General features: G+C 36.2%; 1 long non-coding RNA gene across 1 annotated transcript in view; it reads right to left on the reverse strand.

Annotated features, from left to right (window-relative positions):
• LOC311430880 overlaps positions 1-15,485 on the reverse strand; it is a 45,521-nt gene that overhangs the window by 27,617 nt on the left and 2,419 nt on the right. The window lies entirely within an intron of this gene.

Below are 15,485 nucleotides of genomic sequence, written 5' to 3' on the forward strand. Positions count from 1 at the left end.
ACACTCAGCAATAAAAGGTGGAAAAAGGAAGAAGAAGGGAGGGGTGGGCTCTCGTTGTGAAAATGTCTGTCCTCCCAAACAACAGCTACGTGTCTTGAGGCCCTGCGTCAAGGATGTGGTCAAGCACTGCTTGTTGGTGGGATGTAGAGAGTAATTTCTTTCTTCTGCACTTCCACACAGCTAAATTTGTTTTCCCTTTTCCCCTTTCCCTTTTTTCCCTGTATTTAGAATTTTTAATTAATAATAATTTCTCTTTAATAATTATTTTTTTTTCCTTTAATTAAATTATCCTTATTTCAACCCATGAGTTGTTTCTTTCCTTTTCTTCTTCCCTTCCCCTCCTCTTCTGTGGAGGGGGAGTGAGAAGGTGGTTGTGGTGGAGTTCAGCTGCCTAGAAAGGTAAAACCACCACAGTAGTTTAATCTCTTAGCCTATTCCTGATTTCCCAAAACTAATAAACTGATCTACGTAGTATACACCTAATACATTGAATAATCTCATCAGATTTTTCAGCAGCAAGTTCACAAAAACAATTACACCACTGGGATTTATATCACATTACTTTTAGATTATCAAACCTATACAGATTAACATGTCTCCACACTAAAATTAATCCAAACCGTATCTCAAAACCATGACCGTAGAGTAAAACACATGTATTGTGTAGAGAGTATACTCCCTGTCACAGCATTCTGATTACAGTGTTCCTTGAAATGGCATTTATTTATATTATTTGACAGTCAATATGAAGAGGGATAATAGACAAAAAGTATTTGCAAAGTATTTTATTACAATATTACTCTCCTTTGATGTCTGCCTTTATCTGGAGAATTTAGAATTTCACTTTTAATATTAGTTTAATTAATTGATGGAAAGCTCTTTGTTCTATTATGACATAGCTAAAATTCCCTCAAAGTTATAACGCTGAACTTCATTCTAAAGGGTATTATATTTTCAGTGTTTTTAAATCACACTGGTCTAAAACAAATCTCCAATGAAATATCTGTCTAATCATGTCCTTATAGTTACAGAGAGAAAAACAAAAATAATCCCCACAGTTCCAATGCTTTTCTAGCCAACTATCCCGTTCTTATAAAAATAATTAAACAGTAGAGAAAGCTAGTTTTAATGGGATTTTGGAAATTTTGGTGTTTTTACTAAGACTATCAGAGCCAGTTATTGAAACTGAATTGCTCAATAAATGTGTATTGTATTTACAATAGGATGGTGTGAAAAACACCAGCCATGGAAAGGAACAGTCAGAGTCTACAGAGATCTTATTACAATGTCAAAGCAAAACATCTTTTATGTAAATTATGATAGCATCAAAATATAAATTATGACCTTAATGTGAATGGAGAAACTCTTAATAACTAACATAGAAATCTGGCTTTCTTTGTTTCTGTTGTGCCAGCGTATAGCTTTAATAATTGTTATGTCTATCTTTAAATTGGCATGCAATTACTAGTTCACTGCTTCTGGGACAAATAAGCTCCAGAAAATTACCTGTGATGTTTGAAATCCAGGCTGGGTACTTTAGGAGGCAGACTTGGATCCTTTAGCTCATAACTCTTATTTTATTCTTGCGAGTTGCAGTACAATTCAGCAGTGAGGGTGATAAAAGGAGTGAAACCTTGTATTCCTGAATGCTTTTACTGTTCTTATTGTGTAAAGAAGGTGTGTGTTTAAAGTAAAACATGAACTGGAAGGTTTGCACATAGATGCCAAGGATGTCTGCATAGAACCAAGCATGGCGTCACGTTACTATTGGTGCACCTTGTATACATCAGACATGCAATTAATTCAGACAGTGTACAAACTCAAAAAACCTACAGAATAAATTACTGGAGTCAATCAATTAGAGAATAATAGCATATCTTAAAAAAAAAAAAAAACAAACAACAACAACAAAAAAAAAACTTCTGACTTTATCTTTACCCTTCCTGCTGTGATGAGATAATTCTGATACTACAGCATTCTCAGCACCTCAGAGTGACATCTTGCAGAGACATCTGTAATAGTTAATGAAACAAATAGGCTTTTTTTTTTTTTTTTTTTTTTTTTTTTTTTTATTGCTTCCCTGAATTGTTGAATTCATGGACACCTCAGTGACCTAAAATCTGTGAATGACAGATTCCAAACTCTGTACAGTGATTGCTTATGATCTGATATGAATAACTTAGAACTTCTGATATGAATAACTTAGAACTAGAAACAGATGTATCTCAAATATGGCATAAAATTGTGTATGATGAATTGTCTAGTTCTGGCAAATTGTGAGATACCAAACTATAAGCCTACATTACCTCTACTTATAGGTAAGCCATTGCTGATATTTTGGGGGATTTAAACACGAATGACTACTACTTTCTTTGTCATTCCAAGGACTCTGCTTCGTAACTAGGCAACCATGCTATAGAGAGTAGTACAAAAGTGTAATTATTTAAATTCCCTAAAAATGTTATAGCTATGTCTCTACATCTTTTTAGAATTTCTCTAAAATGCTGCATAAGCAAACCAGTGACTGGTCTGTGTCTTTGAACTGTATTGTCTATATTGACTATTTTTTCTTCTATTGTGACAGATCTTCATAGCTTACTTCTGCCTTCAGTGCTTGTTAGTAATTACTAGTCTTCCATTCTGCACTTCGTGGGAGTAGATCTAAACCAAAAATATGATCAGTTGTTCTTCTGCCCCAGTGATTCTTTTGTATTGGATGCTGTGAAGCTCAGCTTGATCACTACTCTTTTTCATTGAAGAGGTCATGAGTTGTATTGGCACCACTGGGCTAATGACTCTTAAATCAGTGATTTCTCATTGAAATAGTATTAAGGTCTTTCAGTTTTCTGACTGATTTTGCCACTGGCCAAAATTCGTATTTCAGTGAGCATTTCCGTGGCATATTTATTGCAAAAGATAAAGAATTGATACTGGCAGGCTGCTGATAGTAGGATTTGTACCTGCTCCTCTACCCTATGAATTTCATTATCGAGCAAACAAAAATTGCCTAAGATCAGTCAGTAGCTCTGGATAGCAGAGGTTTGCAGCTGATATCTGATGAGGAAAGTGCAGAGTGGAGTGAACTTGAATACATGGAATGAATATGGTATGAATGCATCATCAACATTACCCATAGCTTTGTTACTTTTGCTTTGGATTAGACTAATGCAAATCTCTTGAAGCTAATACTCCAGTTTACTGCTCAGAAACCTCTGCTGGGGAAGAGTATGGTGCCCACTTATTTCTGCAGATGGACTTGAGAAGAGAGTGACTTTAACTTTTCACTCTGTGCATTCTTATGTAAAAAGTCTGTTCTAATTAAATTCAAAACATTATTTTTTGACATAAAAATTAATCTAATGAATGAATGCAGGTGACATGACTTTTTAAATTACATGAAAATCAAGATTATACAGAACTAAAATTAATTGCTATACACAATTCGCAGTGGATATTAAGCCTTGTGCCTTAGTATTTAAATTCATTTTTGCTCAGAAACAGGGATGAGATCAGTGTGTGTGTGTTCCTGAGTTTGTCCCATTTGCTCTTATGGAATTCCTTTGAAGTGTAGCATTGGCACTGCCAGAGTGAGGATACTGCATCCTGCATCCTGCATCCTGCATCCGGAGTCTAATCCAGCACATCAATTGCTGGTTGCCCAGGCTCCCCCAGTTCCTTTGCTTTTAAAGCAGAGGTATTAGCAGTGCTATTACCAGAGTCTTCACTTTCTTTTTTTTCCTGATAAGTTCAAGGTAATGTGGTTAGCAGCTGCTTGAGATTAGACTCTGTTAAAAATCTACCACTGCTTCTATGGAGGAACTGTCTCATATTGCTGGCAAAATACTAGTTTCCATAGAAGTATTGAATAGACAGTGCTTTAACCAACACACAGTAATAACATTATTAAATAAGGAAAGGACACTAGTCTGAGATGCCTCTTTACTGTAGTATATACAACATAGGCTGATCAATGACAGTGGTGTGTTTTTTGTTTGTTTGTTTATTTTTTAAAAAAAGAGAAAAAAAAAAAAAAAAAAAGCTGAGGACACAGTGGTAGTAGTATAAGCTTAGCAAAGTAATTTTTTTTTTAAAGAATCATAACCAGTTCTGCCAACTGCAGCATCCACTCTTCTCATGCTTCTGCTTTATCTGGAAAGCTGTTAGACCCTACATTTAAATGCCAAGGAACAGCAAAAATTGATAACTCTAAGGCTGTACTTCCTAGTACAGACTGAAACTGCAAGTCTGATCATCAGATGTGAAAAAGTCTCCATACCTTCCTCTGAAAATGTAAAAGGGGCAAAAAATAGGAGCAACATTCACAATGACATATTTATCAGTTTTCAAGCCCCTTTACTGTGTCTGATCCATGAAGGTACAATTACAGACAAAAGAGATTTAGATTTTCTGGTAATTTTCAATAAATTGTGCCTGGAAAGAGACAGATGAGGTGGATTTAAGTAAGGTGGATTTAAGTTTGTAGTGGACATTTAGATGATGTTATTTACTTCTTTACGTTTTGCATGTATTCATTTATCATTTTGGCTGGTAGATATCAGAAAGCTAACCCACTCTAATTCCTGTGTACTTAAAGGGAATAAGGGAAATGTTTCCCTATCTTGAAAGTATTTTGAGAATTATCCTACATATTTAAAACTGGTTAAAATATAAAGTTTTCCATATTAGTGCATCCAAGGCTGCCAACTTACTTGTTTATTTTTACTCTTGCAATGTCTTGTGTTTTTTTTTTTTCCCTTGCAAACTTAATTTCTTGATAAATGGGATTGCTTGAAAGCTCTGATACCACTAAATCTAAGTCTCTAGCCCTCAGGTTTGCAGATGAAAGCTTGAAAGCATTAACTGGGGGCTTTCTAAAAGCATAGAGACCAGAAGGGAAACAAATTAGAATGCAGAACTTTAAAAAATGTTTTTGTTTAAAGTCAGTCTCACAATGTTTCAGGCTTTGATCCATGATCTGCATGTTGCAGTGTATACACACAAATAATCTGAGTTAACAGTTTGTGCCTAGGTTTCCTTTATTATGAGTTTTTATTCATGTGCATTTCCTATTTGATTTCATTGGCTATTTTGCCTGAATCAGACCATTAGATCATAAACTCTTCAGGCTGGAAATCTAGCAGTCTCTGTAGTCTTTTGACCATATACTTTTTCCATGTCACATAAGTAACAATGTAAGTAATAACCTTAACAAACTTGCCAGAGCTCCTTAGGACCTCTTTCATCTTTCATCTGTATTTAGCTTTCCATTTAAAACTGTACTTCTATTTATGTACGGCAAGATGCTTTGATTTGAATTCTGTGCCAAATCATTCCAGTTTGCCCAGATATGTCAAGACTTCAAATGACTGCAGTCTTACTAATACTGTACACTTTAACTCCTATGCAAACAGGGCCACAATTACTTTAATGCTAAAAAGAAAGAATGAAAATGTGAAGAAAAATATATTGAGTCATACAGAACTGGACCCAAATGGATAAAATGCTACAGAGGTGTAACAACGAGCTAGAAGCTAGATAAGAGTGTAATATTGAACAAGTGCCAGGAGATTCAGGATCTCTTTTTTGTAGGATAGGCTATTTCAAACTGTACCGAGGAACAAAAGTACAAGTATTTGCTTGTGAGAGTGTGCAACAACAGAGCGATGATTCAACCATGGGAGGTCCTGTAATTGGTATAATGGGTACTTCTCTTGACACAGCTTACAAGATCACAGTCATCTTTTCTCCTTTACTCTTCAGCTGCCTGACTGCCAAATTGCCAAATGGCCTAGGCTTACTTCAGCATAGACACTGACTGAGGAACTTAGGAGCACCACCAGTGCTGGAGAGATGGAGACACATCTCTTCCCCCTCAACCCCCCAAATACTAGTCACACCACAGGTGGGCAGACTTTCCCTAAGGAAAAGCCTGCAGTCAGTCTCTGCAGACTGCATAGGGACCTGGAGGGAACTACAGTAGTAAGGTGACTTTCAGGTAAGTGGAGTTCATTTTTCACAAATAGGTGGCAAACGTTTTAAGCAGGAAGTTGATGTGGGTAGTCGTGACCCCTACTGTGTGATTCTAATTCATCTTCATACTGCAATGGCTTTTTGACAATTCAGCCATTCATCTGGCAGGAACATAAGAGAAATGGGCTCTGGAGAATATCCAGCATTACTGAGTTCACCTGATGGATAACAAGAATAATGCTTCAAATGGATAGTGTATGTTTAAAACAAAAAACAATCTTTTGACATGTTTTCAAACTATGCTAAACCAATTTAATTCTCAGGCAGCATTAAACCAGATGTCACAATCACTCTCAAAGACATATTTCTTCAGGAAGTCTTAAACTATGGCATTTGGTACGCAAAGTCTGAGGCCAGCCTAGCTCAGAACTTCAGGACAGGCTGTGCTGGGCATCTGATTTATTTTTTCCAAGCATGTGTTGTGTTCTTTTTATGAAGATGGACCTCTTGGATGAATGGAAGATTTCTCCTTCCCTTAGGGCTACTGAGAGTTCTCAAAAAGAAAGAAGGCTGCAGGATGGAGTGAGCAAGCAAGTGAGCAGAGGAGGCCTGCAACTCATGCATGGATTGAAGGACTGCAATGGAGACAAGACAGCAGTCCAGCAGGTTTTGGAGGTGAAGGGAAGAATTTCTTGAGGACTAGAGCAGAAAAAGCAGAATATGTTGCCATTCAGCTAGCTATTCTTACCTGCAAAACACCTTTGACTTGAAAAGGGTGTTCATCTCCCTCTGCAGAAAATGTATTGTTTGTTTTTGTCTTCCTTTTTTTAAAAGCTAGGTGTTTAGATTTTAGTTTTTAATCATTTTCCTTTTTTTTTTTTTTTCTTCTCCTTTTTTTCTCTCTCTCTCTCCCCCCCTCCCCCTCCATGTAAAGGTGTTGGTATTACATTCATCTTAGTAGGCCTCAGTACTTCTACCTCATTTATCACCAAATAAGGATCCCATCACAAATACATGGCTGATTCCTGACTCAGAGTCAGTAGTTTTGGCCCATGTTTAAAAGAAAGATTTTCCAGAAAAACACAAAAATAGGTTGTCCTAATCATAAGTACTTTTCATACAATGATGCACAGCAAATTACATATGCAAAAAGTTGTTGTTGCATGTTAAAAATCTTTTTGAAATCTGCTTTCTCTTGCATGCTTGTTGTCTATACTCCCTGATTAATATTTTTAAGTCATTGTCACAGCAGTAAATTATTTTCATTCAGTGTTGGGAACTGAAGAACAAGACTCATTATATAAACTGTGAGTTAGTATCAATCCCTCTGTAGGTTGTAGAAAGATTTGAGGTTGATTGTGAGTATAAGAAAAAAGATACAATAAAAAGATAGTATTTTAAAATATAAAGTAGTATGGTAATTATTAGAAATCCATACTGAAATTGCACAATATTAGATCTGCAAAATTTACCTACCTTACCTACTATATCTTTGAACATTACATAAAACTGGATAAGCAAAATGAGGTTGAGCATTCAAAAAGTTTGAACTGGATGATCCCTAAAAAAAGCAGGTTGCTCTCCTGTGTCATAAAGATATCAAATACTACACACTAAAATCAAATTTTTACAACTATGGTCATAATCTGCTTTGCTATTCTGTGGTACAAGAAGCAAATATAGCCCTAGTAGGATACATTATCCAATTTTGAGAAGCATGTGGGTTGGGCCCATCAGATCGATTACCAATTAAATTCTGAAGCAAAAGTGGTTTTTAGCTTTTTAAAAGGAATCTTAAAGATTATTTTTTTTTAGGATTTTCTCTTTTAATCCTGTGGGCAAACATCTCATGGATCTGTAGAATTTAAGTGTTTACTCACATAAAGTAACAAAATGCAGACTTGCACAAACAGAACTTTGAGTGAGTTGTCCTGCAAAAAAAATGCTGTTGGCATATCGTAAACATATAGATGAACTAATCTCAACAGAGGAAAACAAGAAGCCATTAATTGGTCAATGTTTATATCTTCTTAAAACCACCTGTAAAGCATTCATTGGATTGATTCAGATCTACAGCCACAGTGTATTTCAGGGAAAATCAAGTGAGCAGCTCCTTTCCCCACCCCCTGCTTCCTTGCAGCCTCCCTACAAGAAAAAAAAAAAATAAAAAAAAAAGGAAAAAAATCTCATTTAGGTCTGTGTTCCTTGCTGCATGAAGCAGCAAGCATCTTGGCAGTTGCACTGGTATTTTTCTGGCTGCTAAGCTTCAAATAGCACTGAACCTCAGCCATTTTATAAGGCCGGCAGTGATTTGAAAATACCAATGCCTGTAGTTTACATGGAACAAGTCCTGATTTATTGGACCCTACTGAAAATCCATTCACCTGTAACTACTGAGACTAAAGAGATAGGGCAGGCAGTGGGAACTTGTGCATTGATGTACGAAAATTTTTCCACCAGCTTTGTGGAAATTGTGCTTTTTTTTTTTTTTTTGAAAGAGCTGGGGATAAGTATGTCACTGCTCTTTTCATGAAACAGAATCACTTTTAATTTGTTTTGTTATTACATTTGGATGTAAAATGCTTATCAGTAAAAGATCTGGGTGCACATCACAAAACTTAGATCAGAATTAGGCAACCATTTCTGTGACAACCCCCACGTAGCACCAAAATAGCTACTCTGAAAAGGAGTGATACGAGGCAGATGATTAAATGTCAGTGAATTCTAAAGACTGTTTCTACTAGGGAGCACAAAGAAAGTGATCTTGCATTGTGCTCTAAAATGTCTCTACCCTGTAAGCTGATCGGCACAGACTGATGATTCTTATGCTGTGCATTGGCTCTTTGGCTCTCATTTGACACCAGGTGTGTGTGACCACTCGTGTGATTGATGAGTGTGACCTAGGCTGAAGTGGTTACAGTTGGGGCTTATCGTGTGAATGGCCTTCCCTGGGGAATGCTCTGCAGCTGAACCCCTTGCTTTCAGTTTTGGGACTGGGCGTGCTGCAAAGGGGTAAGGGTAAGGCAGGTCTGAGATAATAGGCGTGGAGACAATGCAGGTCCTTAAATTTTACCCAGACTGGAACTGGTAGCCAAAGGAGGGAATGCAGGTGTGAAACACTTGTCAATCTTCTTCTTAATGATCTGGGCAAACAGATTTTGGTTAGCAGAAAAAATGACATAAGTGCCTTCACCTGCAGATTACTCAGCTGTGTCACATGTCACCCACGCTTGCCGACGGGTATTAGAATGCTCATTTTCTCATACCTCCTAACTGAGCTTGTACATTAGGCTTGTACAATGCAGCAAATAGTTTCCTAATTGCATTGTATTTACAAAATACTTCTCATTGGCTGCAGTGCATTTCTCAGAATTGCACATGCTTTCCTAAGAAACATTTGTGAGCTTTATAGCGTGTTATTGTCCTTTTCAGCTTTGAAGCTCCCACTGGTCTTCCCATATATCCCATTCCTGTGATAATTCTTCTCCAGTATTCATAGCTAAGCCACATAAGGGCACTCAGTTTCTGTTCTAGAAGCACTGCATAGCCTGAACAAAATGAAAATCCTCAATGATTCTTTCCAGTGGTCACTTGAATAATCAGAAATGCCTCAAGCACAGAAGACTCCTTATCATGTTGCTCAGTATGCTGAACAAGTGACTACCTTGCTGTATTTTATTCTGCGGACAGGTTCACAGTCTTTTCTCCTACCCAGAAGAAACAACATTCTTAATGCAAGCCACATAATATGCTTGACTGTACACACCTTGTATACACGCTGCTACACTGAAACCAAATGCTGATCCACAGCCTTTTCTGTTCCTGCTATGGTCAGGGATATCACCTGCAGTGCACAGTAACTCCCCTCAGCTAAGAATAATTATCTATTGCCTGAGACCTCGCATATATATAATGGGTCGAGATTTATTAATCCTGCACTTAAGATCAAAAGAAAACATTTTAGTGGCTAAAACATGGTGTGCAAGATCTTTAAAAATATAGGCTGAATATTTCAAAAGTATGTGCTGAAGTTTGGCCCTTTAGGTATCCAGGCAATTCTGTATAAGCTGCTTGGTTTTTAGAAGTAACTGGCAATTTCTTTTTCATTTGTGAATGTTAGTATTACTGACAAGTAGGCCACCTATCTGCAAGTGCCTAAATATGGATTGAGAAAACTAGGCTTTGGCACCCAGACACAAACACTGCGTATGTGAAGTTTCTATTCATTGTGAAAAATTGTGTGGTGTTTTTTTTTCCTTTTTTTTTTTTTTTTTCTCCTCCTCTCTGAGTGTAAATTATTTTGCTCCTATGAAATTACTTTTTCTCCCTTCAACTCAGATGGTTGCAGATATTTCCCACGGAAACCCACACAGAACAAAAGTTTGCAATATTTATTGAGATTCATGCAAATGTCCTGTACTGGCAGAGAAGGCAACCAAACATTTTGTGGTCATAGACTGACAAGCTGGCAAATTTATAGGCCATAATTGAAATCATGTTATGGTCCTGTGAAAAAATAATCATTAAAAAACATTTCTGATGATTTTAAGCTTCAGACTGCAAACAAAAATAAATGCTTCCCCTCCCCCATTTTTTAATGTGGTTGTCTTGTCTTTGGTTTGTTTTAATGATGAAACACAAAAGAGAATATCCCTATGATTTTTGAAACTCAACATATATTTGATCATTTTTGTCACAACTGAATAACATAAGAGATAATGCAAGGAACACTTCACTGATAGTCCTGACTTTTATATTTTAACAGTTTTAAAATGCCAACTTCTATCATCTTCCCTAAAGTTGCCACAATTTTCAGTCTGTACACTATTTTGGTTAAAGTATGAAAAACAGTGTTGGCAGATCTCAGATTTGCCTTGAGACAGGGTGGATTTTACATTTCCCTCAATTTCCCTTTATTGTAAATACTCTTCAAGCATACTCACTTGCACATTTGCATTTCACATTTCTTTTTTCTGATTCATTTTCATATATTTTCTTATGATTTGTGAAATCATATTTATTCAAACAACACTTAAACACACAGTTAACTTGGCAGTTGTTTCAAGTTATATGTTAGACTAAGTGATGCCATGAATAGGGCTGATTTATATGCTTGAGTTAAAGATGTTCCTGAATTGGGCCTTTTGTCAGTGAAAGAACCACTGTAGATGACTCTGTTCTTTCTATATTCTGCTTTGAATATTTCATACATATCCATTATAGAAAAATGATTTTTTTTTTTTAAATGAAGACCAGCTTATTTAAAAAGAACTAATGTATTGGTATTATCTTCTTCTGCATTAAAGCAGGAAACATTTCTACCATTATGTTGCCTAAGGTTCCATCCCTTATCTTAATCTCATTTGTGTATGGTAACATCTAAAAACAACTTAATATCAGGTTCGATATGCTGTAAGACTTTTCCATTCATAATAGCAACCAGTAGTTTTTTACTGTCTTTTTAACAAACCCGCTTGCATACATTTGATTATGTATGTCTGGCTTCATCAGAATTGTTGCACCAGTTCTGAAATCTATGCTTATTTTGTTCCATGCAATATAGTATCATTTAGTCTTTTGGACTGATTCATTTCTTAACTGACAAGCAAGAAAATCTTATCTGATCTTATTTAACATTTCTACCACCTCTGATTTAATTTTGCATTTGTATGTGACATGTCATGTCTACCTCAGTAAATTATGTAGCAATGGTGAAAACATTTAGCGCTTAACAGTCTGCATGGGTCAATAAAAAAAAAAAAAAAAAAAAAAAAAAAAAAAAAAAAAAGCCTGTTAAAACTCTATTCAATAAAGGTGCCAGAAATGATGTGTAAGAGTTGGGTGTATAGATTCCAGGTGAGCAGAGGGATTTCTTGATAACACATAAATGGGGATGGAGAAAATTTGTAATCATTATGATATTTTTATAGAGACTTGTATACATACAGTAATCACCAGCATAAAGAAATAGACTCAAAAAAAAAAGGGGGGGGGGGAGCGGGGAGGTACGTTTTGAAACTCTGGGGCTGAAAAATGAATGTAATGGTTTAAAATACAAATAGCCCAAAGTACTACAGAACAGAACATGACATAGTCATAAACAGATAACTCTTCAAATACTTCAAATAGCATTCAATAAGCACCAGTCTACAATGCTAAAATGGTATCTTTCTTCAAAGCTTCAGATCATCAGCTATGTATTAACACTCCATTACTTAATGGATTTTATTACCACACTCCTCTAAACATTTATGCCATTTAGATATGAGTAATATCATCAGGCACTGCAGAAAAATCACAGAACCTTCAGCTGTTATCTCAGGAGGTAAAAAAGTCATTGCAACTTGATGAATTAAAAGCCATATTGAATATGAAATACAGCACTTTTAAGTATCTTTTTAAGATTTTAAATCATTAAAAAAAAAAAAAACAACTTGACTAGCCTTAAATAAAGCTACAGAAATGGATTTTTAATTTATATGAGAGGAAAACTTGTGAGACCTCCAGAAGTATTAAAATGCAAACTGGACCTCAGCCATTTCCAGAGATTTCATATTATGTCTTTGGTGTGGGATTCCACCTGGCTTCATTGAAATTATCTAGAAGCAAATTGTAGTCATCCTGTAAGTAATAAACAGCTATTGGTCCAGCTGCAGGGTTGAAAGTTTGTGCAGTGTAGTACCTAGGAAAGTTCAAAGCATATTCTTCCAGTGAATATTCAGTGTCTCTGAAGGAAAAATTAAAAATCCTAAAACCTGGGAACACACAAAAAAATGTTTTCTTTTTTTTTTATGTCACTCATAAAGATATTTACATTCCATCTCCATAACAGTTTCCCTAGGACTAAAGCATTTTGGGCATTTAAAAAATATAAGCCTTTAGAGCAGTTTAATTAGTTTTAAAGTATTATTAAGTTAAGGTGCCATAATATTCCTATGTGCATTACATATGTCTGACATTTCCTTTAGAACAAGGAGCATTATAAAATGAGGCAAAGATTCCTTTCTGTATAAATGCATAATACACAAAGCTACCATACTGTAATTAATTAAGGCTTTTACTGGCCCACCATCTACAGTAGGACATCTATGATTACACAAAACATTAGTATTAAGCGCCCCACTTGAATTACTTTGGGCAAAAGTAATAAAAATGTAATAGTACATGGTAACAAAACATCCTCAAAAAGAGATGTTTACTTTCTGTTCTAAAGAAAGCCAGCTAAGAATTCAGCCAGGAATTGATGTCAGATTCCTGGTTTAAGATTGGGAACTTCATGTTCAATTATTGTTTGTTACTGAGATACTAAATACATGTTGTTTTGCTGTCTTTGGCTGTCTGTTCTCATTCAGCATTTACATGTACGTTTGTCACCTTCAAATGTTTTTTATCTCATGTAACTTTCGTCGTCTAGAAGACAGGCCTTTAGTCAGAGATAGGCATCTAGGCTTCCTCTCACTGGAGTTGACAGAGAAAATAAAGCACCTGCACAAGGCAATTTATGTCGCTTTTTCTAAAATGAGATGCTTTGGAGTGATAGCTGCCTGTCCACCACAGAGAGAAGGCATGGCTATGTCAGGTTAGATACCTAAATTTTAGAAGTTACTAAGAAGAACCCAACAGCAGTAACTAAAAGGTATGAAAGAGCTTGGTCTTGTTGTTAATTAGTTTGTTCCTGTCTAGTTAGCTCATAGTCTTACTGATGTTTCTACAAATGAAGATACAACACTAAGATATGATATCAATGTGTAGATGAAGGCTCCAAAGCCAGTCCAAACTACATACATTGACACGTACTCATGAAATGGAACATCCTTCACCTTGCTTCTTTGGGCAAGCAAATTTTATCTTTTTCTTATGGCTCAGACGTGATTTCATACCCAGCTGCTCTGACACCAGTACCTGAAGAAATATGAGCTGAAGTTCTCACACTCACACCTCAGTCTCCTTCTCCATGCATGGTTCCCACATTTTCCACATAACAGGGCTCCAAAAAGTTACCAGTATTTAGTACAGGAGGAACAAACACGCTTTTTCAGCTTTTCTGCTCATGTCTGCACATCTGGGAATAAGATATCTGTGACACCGCTATTAACAGACCCCCAGAATGTTGGCTATTGCGATGCTATCTCCACAACCATTCTGGGATAGATGGACTCTTGCAATAGCTTCTGCCTGGGAAAATAAAAATATAAAAGTAGCTATAACCTTAGCAATACTTCATCTATTTGTTTGGAATGACAAAGAAAGAGATAAAGGCAATTTAATCTTAGCTTTAAATTTTAATGACTTTCTGAAACACACTATCATTTGGGGTATGCACCCTGTGCTTACCATACATATACATGTATCTATAAAGAACAATCTTTTCACCTCTTTGTCTTTGTTTTGCTAGGCTAAGCTCTTTCAGTCTCTTCTCATAAGACAGACTCTTCATTACCTTTAACTCTCTTTTAGCATTCTCCTGCACCTGCTCTCATTTTCCTCAAATACTGTACTTGAAGGAGCTGAGTACAGCATTTCTGATCATATCTTATGCTTTCTGCTTTTCTACATGTCTCTACTGGAAACACTTCAGTCAGTATATTCTAGGACCATATTTGTCTTTTCACCAAAAGGCCTGGAAACTGTAGAAGTTCTAGACTGACTCCTTAGAACCTCTTTCACTTCTGTGGCTCTCACCACTGCTTTAAGACACCTTTATGTGAGGAGCCTCGGAGCGTAAAGTACTCAAGACTGGGACCTTGTTTGATACAGAACATATGTGTTTAATTTTATATATGGTATATCGTTTCATCAGCTTCGCTTAGCTTTGTAGGATCTTGGCCTATCTCCCCAGTCTATAAATAAATAATGACAGTTTTATAAATAAACCAGTTTCTAACCAGCTGAAGCTGTGTTATCTTTGTAACTTTTACCAATCAATAGAGCAATGTGAATGACAGGCACAGGTTCTGCAGTTTTAAAATATCTGGTATAAAAACAAATAGTTACTTGTGGGAACCACATAAATATTTTGATATATTAGCAGAAAATACTTCATATGGAATTTCAGAATATGCCCAAACCGTTTGTATCTATGGTAGGCTGGCAAGTGTTTTTTAGCTGGTGGCTCAATGTTCTCCCAATGTAAATAGATGATCAATCATTCTTTGTTGTTATTGTTTTAAAGAACAGTTTGAAACTCGATTCACAGTGAGTGTTCGTACTGCCTGTTCTTTTTGCTTTCTTATCAATACAAGTTCTAATATTTAAAAACAGTGCATTGTTTTCATCTGGCTGCTAGAGTCTACTTGTTGAGCTCTGTGGTCATTTCTGAAATTCTTGGTTGGTGGGAGAGCGCAGGTGCAAGCCTGCAGAAGAGACAGAAGCTTGGTAGAGGCAGGAAGCAAAGAGCATATCAATCTGTTTAGCAAGCAAGGACAGAAAGCAAAACATTGAAGTGGAGAAAATACGTTCCCATGCTGAGAATTGTACTGTAGTACAGAGCCTGCATGAAGATGGATTTGAGTTTC

The sequence above is a fragment of the Aythya ferina genome (assembly GCF_964211825.1).
Source record: "Aythya ferina genome assembly, chromosome: 1".
Classification (NCBI taxonomy): Eukaryota; Metazoa; Chordata; class Aves; order Anseriformes; family Anatidae; genus Aythya; species Aythya ferina.